The sequence below is a fragment of the Ovis canadensis genome, chromosome 7, assembly GCF_042477335.2.
Source record: "Ovis canadensis isolate MfBH-ARS-UI-01 breed Bighorn chromosome 7, ARS-UI_OviCan_v2, whole genome shotgun sequence".
NCBI lineage: Eukaryota > Metazoa > Chordata > Mammalia > Artiodactyla > Bovidae > Ovis > Ovis canadensis.
Window position 1 is genome coordinate 86,274,488 of NC_091251.1, and position 13,132 is coordinate 86,287,619.

Consider the following 13,132-nt stretch of genomic DNA (forward strand, 5'->3'; position numbering starts at 1 on the left):
GAATGATCAGAATATTTCACTGGTGGCCTGCAAGGGCGGTGCACCCCACCTTGCTCCCTCGCAGGGACAGGGGAGGTGGGGCACCAGGGGCCCTCCCACTTATTCTGCACCTCTCATTTCTCTTCACCGTGCTAGACTAGAAGCAGGCTCAACAGGGTTTTCTCTCCCTGCTGATTCAGCCAAGCCCATGCCCTTGGCTGTGGTTTCACTGGATAGTAGGTAGGGACAGTGGGAATCTTATAACACTTTTCTTTATATATATATATATATATATATATATATATGTATTTTTAAAAATTGTGAACATGATATAGCAGGATAAACTTTGAAACCTAATCACATATATGTATATGTTTACATATGTATGAGTGGTAAAAAAAATTATTGAGAAATACATGATCAAAAAAGCCTGAAGTGTTAAAGAAAAAAATTATTCATGACACTTTTTAAGAAGGTAAGGCAGACTTTCTTCAAGGTAGGTACTGTTGTAGGGTTCTGTAAAAAGGGAGCGAGATTAGAGTCAATTCTGAGTCCAACAGGGAAAGCAGGAATTTATAGCCAGGGGGATAGGGGGGCAGTGGGTGAAAGTTTACTCTGAGGAAATTTCAGGGTTAGGGGGATTATTGCTGCATTACTCAACAGTTCTTACTAAAAGTTGGTAGGTATAATTGGACATCACCTGGAGGATAATGAAGGATGAGGCACTCAGTCAGATATTGAGAGAGGGCGATTCTGGTTTAACTGCCTTAGCAGGATTCTTGCTATAGGATTCTTGAACACTACAAGGAAGGACATGGGGCTGAAGGTCAAGCCTAGTCAAAAGAGCACACATATATATACACTCCACACATACTCTCACTCCTGTTGTTATTTAGTCACTAAGTCGTGTCCAACTCTTTGTGGCTTCATGGATTGTAGCATGCCAGCCTCCTCTGTCCTCCACTATCTCCCGGAGTTTGCTCAGATTTATGTCCGTTGAGTTGGTGATACTATCTAACCATCTCATGCTTTGCTGCCTCCTTCTTCTTTTGCCTTCAATCTTTCCCAGCATCAGGATCTTTTCCAATGAGTTGGCTCTTTGTATCAGGTGGTCAAAGTATAGGAGCTTCAGCTTCAGCATCAGTCCTTCAAATGAATATTCAAGGTTGATTTCCTTTAGGATTGACTAGTTTGATTTCCTTGTAGTCTAAGTGACTGTGAAGAGTATTCTCCAGCACCAGAGTTTGAAAACATCAATTCTTGGGCTCAGCCTTCTTTATGGTCCAACTCTCACATCTGTGCTAACTACTGGAAAAACCATAGCTTTGACTGTATGGACTTTTGTTGGCGAAGTGGTGTCTCTGCTTTTTAACACACTTTCTAGGTTTATTATAGCTTTCCTTCCAAGGAGCAAGCATCTTTTAATTTCATGGCTGCAGTCACCATCAGCAGTGACTTTGGAACCCAAGAAAGTAAAATCTATCACTGCTGTATATACACAAAAATATTTTTATTTGCTATTGTTAAAATATGAAGTCTGAATTACACATAATACTATTTGGAAATATTCAGGCTCAATCACTGTACCAAGGCTCAATGAGAGAAACAGAACCAGTTGGAGATCTATATTAAGGATTTTTTTTTTTTTTGCAAGGAATTGACTTAGACAGTTATGGGGGCTGGCTAGAAGACGAGTCTGAAATCTGTAGAGCAGTGTGTCAGGAGAAGGAGTCGGGAAATCTCAGGCATGCGCTGAAGTTGCAATCCACAGGCAGAATTTCTTCCTATTAACCTCGGTTCTACTCTGAAAGCCCTTCAGCTAATGGAACTGGGCCTGGCCAGATTATCTAGGATAACCTTTATTTAAAGTCTACTGATAAAAAATTTAAAAAAAAATAAATAAAGTCTACTGATAATGAACAGTAATTACATCTACAAAATACCTTCATGGCAGCACACAGATAAAGAACTTCAGATCTTTGAGAGTTGAGGTTCAGGCTTGCAACTCATTCCCAGAAACTATGTTTGACATTGTGTCTTATATTTTGGGAAGAGGGTTAGTGTAAGCACACAGGATATACAAACCAATTCCATTTCCACTCTCTGGTAAAATGTGTCTAAAAGGAATGGCTCTACCTTCAAACTCCATTCCAGCCTGTTTCTCTAACTTTCTGCCTCTTTGGCTATTCCTTGAGATGTTGGCCTGACAGCCTACATTTGAAGCCTTTGGCTTAATTCCCTATCACCAGGAATATGTTGCCCAACTCTTGAATCACAGAGGTTTCCCAGTATAAGGCCTGCCTGTAGGCATGTCTGCCTTTGTATGAGAAGGACTTCCTGGCAAGCTACCAGCTCTGGAGCTTTTGAAAGTGTCAACAACATTGCCCTTGAAGCCACAGGGTGGAGTGGTGGCTAGAACATCCTGTAACAGGTGCCAGTTGGTTTACTCCAGTCACCATGCCAATTTTTCAAGATAGTGGCAGTATTTTAATTCCTTCAGTTTTAAGATGGACTTGCCTATAACCCCTTTAGACAGCTGAAAGTTAAAGAAGAAGCAGAGCTGGTACTGCAACTGATAATTATATTGACCAAAAACACCACCTACCTCCAGAAGACCTCCCCACAAAGCTGCTCGAAAGTGGTGAATTGAATGGTTTAAGCTGTTTGTTCTCTTCCTGCTTCTTTGAAGTTAAAAAGAATGAACAAATAGTAAAATAGCACACTAAATGGAGTCAAGAGGAGAAGAAAGAAAGACTAGAGTATTTGACAAGTGGTTGGTCCTTGGGTCTTCTATTTAAGTAAGAATTAGGACCATAGTTTACTATACAAGTGTGGTTAGGATCAACAGGAGCAGCTTAGAATCTTTATAATTACTTTGAAAAAATTTTTTTTCTTCTTTGACTGTGTTGCCAGGCTTGCAGGATCTTAGTTTCCCAACCAGAGATCGAACCTGGGCCAGCAGTGAAAGTGCCAAGTACTAACCACTGGACTTCCAGGGAATTCTCATCACTTCTTTATTAAATAAGTTATGGAAGTACCCATTTACCCATGCACGTTAAAGTTGATCCAGGGCTCTTCCTCCAGATCAGCTCTAGAAGGATACAGCTGAAAGAGTTCTTGAATTGCTAAGGTGAACACTATTACAGATTTGTTGTTGTTCATTCGCTAAGTTGTGTCTGTCAACTCTTCATGACCCCATGAACTGCAGTACCCTTCACTGTCTCCCAGAGTTTGCTCAAAGTCATGTCCATTGAGTCAGTCATGCCATCCAACCATCTCATCCTCTGTCGCCCCCATCTCCTCCTGTCCTCCATCTTTCCCACCATCAGGGTCTTTTCTGGTGAGTTGGCTCTTCACATTAGTTGGGCAAAGTATTGGAGCTTCAGCTTCAGCATCAGTTCTTCCAGTGAATATTCAAGGTTGATTTCTTTTAGAATTGAGTGGTTTGATTTCCTTGCAGTCCAAGGGACTCTCAAGAGTCTCCTCCAGCACCACAATTTAAAAGCATCAGTTCTTCAGCGCTCAGCCGCCTTTGTGGTCCAACTACACGTTTACACTTTCTTTTTTATTGTAATTCTACATTCCAGGCTACTTACTGTTAAAAACTTCAGTGTGGGAAAGTTCCATCTTATACAAAAGTAGAAAAAAATGGTATCATGAACCATTATGTATATGACCCTATCACCCAACTTAACTGATGGCTAAACTTGTATCTATGCTCTCACCCACTTTCCCACCACATCTCCTATCAGATTATTTATAAGCAAGTCATTTCATTTGTAAATAGGACTCTTTGTATCTCTAAATGATGACTCCCCCACCAAATACAACTAAAATAAGCAAATATTTTAATAAGGACTATTACCCAAAACTGTATGATTTTTAAGAAGTTATTTAATCTCTGTAAACTTCAAATTATTCATCAGGTGACAATATATTCCTTTCAATGAGATTATGAAAATTAACACAATGTAAATAAAATACTCCCCACAGTGCTTGCCACAGTATAGGCATTCAGGAGCTACTGGTTCAAATTTCAGCACTTGGTCGATTTATACCACTTGCTCTGAGTGACTCTAGGAAGGATGATAAAAAAAGATGTTTGCTGAGCCCTTTACTTGTTAAAAATTATCCTTGAAAAAAAAATTTAATGATAACACTAGGAGAAAAAACAGCCAAGAAGTGGAATCAAGGTTTAAATGATGAAGTAGATCAAAGTTACAGGCAGAGTAGAGTGTAGTAGTAAAGAGACAAGATATGAACTTATGTGAAATACAGACTCATTGGCTCATATCATATCCTTAGGATTTTTCTTTTTTTCATGTGATTTCCAATTGGTTTATATAATGGTGTAATACAAAATTATTCATCTGAGGTGTAAAAGAAATATGAACACCATCTGTTTTCTTTTGAAAGATTTCTGGAACTTTTGGTTCTCAGACTCAGATACCACTGGTAACCCCACTCATTGTCTACCCATTGTTGGATTTACATATAGTTTGATTCTCATCGCTATCCTAGAAAAATATTTAGTAGGAAGTTGGATTTAGTTTTCTAAGCATTGTATTACAATAAATAAATTTCCATACCAGATGACACAAAATCCTAAGCTGTGCCAAGAATTGTAAAGATGGATCTCATCATGATTGCCAGCATCTTAATATCTGAGCAATAATAGCACATTGAAGCAAAATCAAGTTTTCTTTCCTTTAAAGAAATATGTTGTGATAATGGTGATAAAATACAGAGTCACAGTGAGAGTCAGAAGCTTGACTTGAGAGTCATCAGTTTGTAATCAGACGATTATAAATGATTACAGATGATTGCTCTCAGGCTAATGAAGTGAAAGGTTAAAAGAGGAACATTAAATAAAGTCTCAGTCATGAATATATTAATCTAATTAGTTAGTATTTTCTCACCCTTAAATTCCCAAATTGTGATCCATACAGTCAAAGGTTTTAGTGTAGTCAATGAAGCAGAAGTAGATGTTTTTCTGGATGTCCTTTGCTTTCTACATGATCCAAAGAATGTTAGCAATTTGATTTCTGGTTTCTCTGCCTTTGCTAAACCCAGCTTGTATGTCTGGAAGTTCTTGGTTCACATATGGTGAAAGCCTAGCGTGAAGGATTTTAAGCATAACCTTCCTACCATGTGAAATGACACAGTTGCACGGTACTTGGAACATTCTTTGGCATTGCCTTTCTTTGGGAAACTGGAAAATTCTTAAAAGAGATGGGAGTACCAAACTACCTTATCTGTCTCCTGAGAAACCTGTATATGAGCCAAGAAGCAACAGTTAGAACCAGACATGGAACAACTGACTAGTTCAAGATTGGCAAAGGTATACAACAAGGCTGTATATTGACACTCTGCTTATTTAACTTATATGCAGAGTACATTTTGCAAAATGCCAGGCCGTTGGAATCAAGATTACTGGGAGAAATATCAACAACCTCGGATATGCAGACAATACCACTCTAATGGCAGAAGGTGAAGGGGAACTAATGAGCTCTTGGTGAGAGTAAAAGAGGAGAGTGAAAAAGCTGGCTTAAAATTCAACATTAAAAAACGAAAGACCATGGCATCCGGTCCCATCACGTCATGGCAACTAGAAAGGGGAAAAGTGGAAACAGTGACAGACTTTATTTACTTGGGCTCCAAAATCACTGCAGATGGTGATTGCAACCATGAAATTAGAAGATGCTTGCTCCTTGGAGGGAAAGCTATGCATGGCAAACCTAGACAGCTATGACAAACCTCTGTATTAAAAAACAGAGCACATCACTTTGCCAATAAAGGTCCATACGGTCAGTTCAGTTCAGTCGCTCAGTCTTATCCGACTCTTTGCGACCCCATGGACTGCAGCACGCCAGGCCTCCCTGTCCATCACCAACTCCCGGAGTTTACTCAAACTCATGTCCATTCACTCAGTGATACCATCCAACCATCTCATCCTCTGTCATCCCCTTCTCCTGCCCTCAATCTTCAAATGAGTCAGTTCTTTGCATCAGGAGGCCAAAGTATTGGAGTTTCAGCTTAAACATCAGTCCTTCCAATGAACACCCAGGACTGATCTCCTTTAGGATGGACTGGTTGGATCTCCTTGCAGACCAGGGGACTCTCAAGAGTCTTCTCCAACACCACAGTTCAAAAGCATCAATTCTTCAACACTCAGCTTTCTTTATAGTCCAACTCTCGCATCCATACATGACTACCAGAAAAACCATAGCTTTGACTAGACGGACCTTTGTTGGTAAAGTAATGTCTCTGCTTATTAATATGCTCTCTAGGTTGGTCATAAGTTTTCTTCCAAGGAGTAAGTGTCTTTTAATTTCATGGCTGCAGTCACCATCTGCAGTGATTTTTGGAGCCCCAAAAAATAAAGTCAGCCACTGTTTCCACTGTTTCCCATCTGTTTACCATGAGGTGATGGGACCGCATGTCATGATCTTAGTTTTCTGAATGTTGAGCTTTAAGCCAACATTTTCACTCTCCTCTTTCACTTTCATCAAGAGGCTCTTTAGTTCTTCACTTTCTGCCATTAGGGTGGTGTCATCTGCATATCTGAGGTTATTGATATTTCTCCCGGCAGTCTTGATTCCAGCTTGTGCTTCCTCCAGCTTAGCGTTTCTCATGATGTACTCTGCATATAAGTTAAATAAGCAGAGTGACAATATACAGCCTTAATGTACTGCTTTCCTGATTTGGAACCAGTCTGTTGTTCCATGTCCACTTCAAACTTGCTTCCTGACCTGTATACAGATTTCTCAAGAGGCAGGTCAGGTGGTCTGGTATTCCCATCTCTTTCAGAATTTTCCACAGTTGGTTGTGATCCGCACAGTCAAAGGCTTTGGCATAGTCTATAAAGCAGATATAGATGTTTTTCTCAGAGAAGATGATGGCACCCCACTCCAGTACTCTTGCCTGGAAAATCTCATGTATGGAGGAGTCTGGTGGGCTGCAGTCCATGGGGTCGTGAAGAGTTGGACACGACTGAGTGACTTCCCTTTCACTTTTCACTTTCATGCATTGGAGAAGGAAATGGAAACCCACTCCAGTGTTCTTGCCTGGAGAATCCCAGGGATGGGGGAGCCTGGTGGGCTGCCATCTATGGGGTCACACAGAGTCAGACATGACTGAAGTGACTTAGCAGCAGCAGCAGCAGCAGATGTTTTTCTGGAATTCTCTTGCTTTTTCGATGATCCAGCGGATGTTGGCAATTTGATCTCTGGTTCCTCTGCCTTTTCTAAAACCAGCTTGAACATCTGGAAGTTCATGGTTCACGTATTGCTGAAGCCTGGCTTGGAGAATTTTGAGCATTACTTTACTAGCCTGTGAGATAAGTGCAATTGTGTGGTAGTTTGAGCATTCTTTGGCATTGCCTTTCTTAGGTATTGGAATGAACACTGACCTTTTCCAGTCCTGTGGCCACTGCTGAGTTTTATCAGTTTGCTGGCATATTGAATGCAGCACTTTGACAGCATCATCTTTTAGGATTTGAAATAGCTCAACTGGAATTCCATCACCTCCACTAGCTTTGTTCATAGTGATGCTTCCTAAGGCTTACTTGACTTCACATTCTAGGGTGTCTGGCTCTAGGTGAGTGATCACACCATCATGATTATCTGGATTGTGAAGATCTTTTTTTGTATAGTTCTTCTGTGTATTCTTGCCACCTCTTCTTAATATATTCTGCTTTTGTTAGGTCCTTACCATTTCTGTCCTTGATCAAGCCCATCTTTGCATGAAATGTTCCCTGGTATCCCTAATTTTCTTGAAGAGATCTCTAATCTTTCTCATTCTATTATTTTCCTCTATTTCTTTGTGCTGATCACTGAAGAAGGTTTTCTTATCTCTCCTTGCTATTTGGAACTCTGCATTCAAATGGATATATCTTTCCTTTTGCATATAGTTAAAGCTATGGTTTTTCCAGTAGTCATGCAGATGTGAGAGTTGGACCATAGAGAAAGGTAAGTACCAAAGAAGTGATGCCTTCAAACTCTGATGCTGGAGAAGACTCTTTAACAGTCCTTTGGACAGCAAAGAGATCAAAGCAGTCAATCCTAAAGGAAATCAATCCTGAAGATTCATTGGAAGGACTTATGTTGAAGCTCCAATACGGCAGCCACCTGATTCAAAGAGCTTATTCATTGGAAAAGACCCTGATGCTGAGAAAGATTGAAGGCAAAGGAGAAGGGGAAGGCAGAGGATGAGATGGTTAGATAGCATCACCATCTCAGAGTACATGAATTGTGAGCAAACTCCAGTAGATAGTGGAGAACAGAGGAACCTGGCATTCTGCAGTCCATGGGGTTGCAAAGAGTTGGACACAATTTAGCAGCTGAACAGTAGCATGGTAGTTGTTGGTTGTACTACAAAACTGATGACTTTGGTAATTGCTTCCCACTTAAGCTTGTAGCAAGTATTAATTTTTCCTATAAATCTTCCATACTAAGAAAATACATATTTCCAAACATGTATTTGACTATACTTAGAGCAGCATGAACAGTGAAGGGAAGAAAATGGTTTCTTTCAAAGTTATAAATACCAAGACTAAGTGACCTCAATTATGTTTTTTGTCCCTCACCTCTGAGAGAGTACTCTGTACAGGAGAAAACAAATCTCCCTCTTTGTAAATGCCTTGACTGTCTATTTGATCAGCTAAGATAAGGAAGAGAGGGCTTCCCTGGTGCCTCAGTGGTGAAGAATCCGCCTGCCAATGTAGGAGACACAGGTTCAACCCCTGATCCAGAAAGATCCCACATGCCAGGGAGCAAGTAAGTCTAGAGTACAACTAATGAGTCTGTGCTCTAGAGCCTGGGAGCTGCAACTACTGAGCTCTGTGCCTCAACTACCAAAACCTGAGTGCCCTAGAGCCCACGCTCTGCAACAAGAGAAGCCATCACAATGAGAAGCCCATGCACTACACACACACACACACACACACACACACACACACACACGCGCGCGCGCGCATACACACACATTAAAGAGATAAGGAAAAGCAAGGACTTCAAAGTTTGGTCTGATCTTTAAGTAGATAGATGGTGAAATAGAGGTAAATGACTATAACATGAAATGTTTGCCATTATGATCCTTTCTTCTGTACAAAGAAGCCTCTGGGCATAATTAGGAAACTGGAGAATAAAAAGTGAGAAATGGAAACCACTCTGCAAAAGCAATATAAAGAACTACACCTATATGGCCAGGAATTTACAAAAAATGTGCTTTATTTAGAAAATGTTTCTCCTTAATATGAGTTGATTCATTCATTTAACAAATATTATAGATCACCTGTTATGTACTCAGTATATTTTACCTCCTGGAGTTGTAGTGTTAAAATAAGGTGCCTGTCTTCACACAGTTTACTTTCGGGTGGGAGGACACTAGAAGTATAATTTATATTTTAGAAGTATATAGTGTAATTTCAGCTAATGACAAGTACTATGAGACTCCAGTACTTTGGCCACCTGATGTGAAGATCTGACTCATTTGAAAAGACCCTGATGCTGGGAAGGATTGAGGGCAGGAGGAGAAGGGGACGACAGAGGATGCGATGGTTGGATGGCATTACCGACTCAATGGACGTGAGTTTGGGTGAACTCTGGGAGTTGGTGATGGACAGGGAGGCCTGGAGTGCTGCAGTTCATGGGGTCACAAAGAGTCGGACATGACTGAGCAGCTGAACTGAACTGATGCAGGGTGAACATGCATTCACAATAATGAGGGAGTGGACCATGGCAGAAAGAGCCCTTATCCACCATGCTGGGAAGTCAGTGTCTAAAATTAATTTTTAAAATAGCCATTTAAGAACACTGATTAGAAATATGGCTGTAAATTCGAGTAAACAAGAATTGAGGATATTTGCCTAGTGAACAGGACTGGGAGAAGAGCGGGGAACTACTCTTTTAATTGTAAAAGAATTTTAGTACTATTTCTTGTTTTAGTACTATTCTTTTTTTTTTTAATTGTAGTTGATTTGCAATGTTCTAGGTGTAAATAAAGTGATTCAATTATATATATACACTATATAAATATTATAGCACATATTCTTTTCCAGATTCTTTTCCATATAGGTTATTACAAGATATTAAATATAGTTCTCTGTGCTGTACAGTCGGTCCTTTCTGTTTAATAGATAAATTTTATATATAATCATGTATATCTGTTAATCCTAATTTATCCCTCCCCTCTTTTTCCCTTTGGTAAACATAAGTTTGTTTTCAATGTCTGTATGTATGTTTCTATTTTGTGAATAAGTTCATCAGTATCATTTTCTTAGACTCCATAAGTAATATGTATTTATCTTTCTCTGACTTACTTCATTTGGTATGATAATCTCTAGGTCCATGCATGTTGCTGCACATGGCATTATTTCATTCTTTTTTATGGCAGTACTATGTCTTTTTAAAACTATAGACTTGTATTACTTTGGAAAAGTGTATGTACTGTTAACAAAAAACCTTCTTTGCTTCCATGCTTCCTATTACCTACAAATAAGCCTTAAATCCCAGAGCATGCTTTTTAAAATCAAGCTCCACCTACCTTCTGATTTCATTTACCACCCCTTTCTCCCCAGCCTTACGCATCCTGCACTCCAGTCACTCACTCCTTTAAGAGCATGTATTGAGCACCTGCTGTGAGCAAGTGGGTATAAAAAGATGAATATGATACCTTCCTCATCCTCACTGCACTAATGGTAGAAACAGATGCATAAAAAATAAACTCACTTCAGTGAGTTTGATGTGTGAATGAAAGTATAGACAGTGACCTATTCTATGAGAATCTAAGAGAAGTAGCAACAACTTGCCCAAGTTTGTGCCTCATTCATAGCTTCATGCCCTTGGTGATGCTTGTTTGTGTGTTTGGGCTCTTTGTGACCATATGGAAGGACACCAGGTTAACTTTTACAGTTCCTACCCAAACATTCCTCCCAGAAAAAAAGGATTTTTTTCTTCTTTGCTCCCCAACCACTTTGCCCTTAACACTCTGATTCTGTTTCACTCAGGAAGTATCATAAGATAGTAACTGAAAACTCCAATGCTGGGAGTCGAAGACTCTAGCCCTTGCTGGATACATGACAGAACAGGTGACACATCCATTTAGCATCCACTTGGTTCATTTCTTAGACAAGAAAGTAAGAAGTAAGGCAGCTCACATAATAGGGTTGTGTTCAGCATTACATGATATAACACATTTTACAACACACACATGCTTAGAATGTAGTATTTATTATGGTCATGTCAGTCTTCCCTGTTGGATACAGGGATTGTGTTTAATTTGACTTTTGTCACCAGTGTCTAGTCCAGAGCTTGACACTTGACCAGGTACATGTTTGCTATGATGATATAGGAAGAAAAGAAGGTATTTGCAGATTTGATGGAGAGTACTCTTGCAGAGAAATAGAGGAAAACAACAGAATGGGAAAGAGTAAAGATCTCTTCAAGAAAATTAGAGATACCAAGGGAATATTTCATGCAAAGATGGGCTCAATCAAGGACAGAAATGGTATGGACCTAACAGAAGCAGAAGATATTAAGAAGAGGTGGCAAGAATACACAGAAGAACTGTACAAAAAAGATCTTCACAACCCAGATAATCACGATGGTGTGATCACTCATCTAGAGCCAGGCATCCTGGAATGTGAAGTCAAGTGGGCCTTAGAAAGCATCACTATGAACAAAGCTAGTGGAGGTGATGGAATTCCAGTTGAGCTATTTCAAATCCTGAAAGATGATGCTGTGAAAATGCTGCACTCAATATGCCAGCAAATTTGGAAAACTCAGCAGTGGCCACAGGACTGGAAAAAGTCATTTTTCATTCCAATCCCTAAGAAAGGCAATGCCAAAGAATGCTGAAACTACCACACAATTGCACTCATCTCACATGCTAGTAAAGTAATGCTCAAAATTCTCCAAGTCAGGCTTCAGCAATACGTGAACCATGAACTTTCAGATGTTCAAACTGATTTTAGAAAAGGCAGAGGAACCAGAGATCAAATTGCCAACATGATGGATCATCGAAAAAGCAAGAGAGTTCCAGAAAAACATCTATTTCTGCTTTATTGACTATGCCAAAGCCTTTGACTCTGTGGATCAGAATAAACTGTGGAAAATTCTGAAAGAGATGGGAATACCAGACCACCTAACCTGCCTCATGAGAAATCTGTATGCAGGTCAGGAAGCAACAGTTAGAACTGGACATGGGACAACAGACTGGTTCCAAATAGGAAAATGAGTACGTCAAGGCTGTATATTGTCACCCTGCTTATTTAACTTATATGCAGAGTACATCATGAGAAACGCTGGGCTGGAAGAAGCACAAGCTGGAATCAGTATTGCCGGGAGAAATATCAATCACCTCAGATATGCAGATGACACCACCCTTATGGCAGAAAGTGAAGAGGAACTAGAAAGCCTCTTGATGAAAGTGAAAGAGGAGAGTGAAAATGTTGGCTTAAAGCTCAACATTCAGAAAACTAAGATCATGGCATCTGGTCCCATCAGTTCATGGGAAATAGAGGGGGAAACAGTGGAAACAGTGGCTGACTTATTTTTCTGGTCTCCAAAATCACTGCAGATGGTGACTACAGCCATGAAATTAAAAGACGCTTACTCCTTGGAAGGAAAGTTATGACCAACCTAGATAACATATTGAAAAGCAGAGACATTACTTTGCCAACAAAGGTCCGTCTAGTCAGGGCTATGGTTTTTCCCGTAGCCATGTATGGATGTAAGAGTTGGACTGTGAAGAAACCTGAGCATTGAAGAATTAATGCTTTTGAACTGTAGTGTTGGAGAAGACTCTTGAGAGTCCCTTGGACTGCAAGGAGATCCAACCAGTCCATTCTGAAGGAGATCAGCCCTGGGATTTCTTTGGAAGGAATGATGCTAAAGCTGCAACTCCAGTACTTTGGCCACCTCATGCGAAGAGTTGACTCACTGGAAAAGACTCTGATGCTGGGAGGGATTGGGGGCAGGAGGAGAAGGGGACGACCGAGGATGAGATGGCTGGATGGCATCGCTGACTTGATGGACATGAGTCTGAGTGAACTCCAGGAGTTGGTGATGGACAGGGAGGCCTAGCATGTTGTGATTCATGGGGTCACAGAGTCGGACACGACTGAGCAACTCACTGAACTGAACTGAACTGA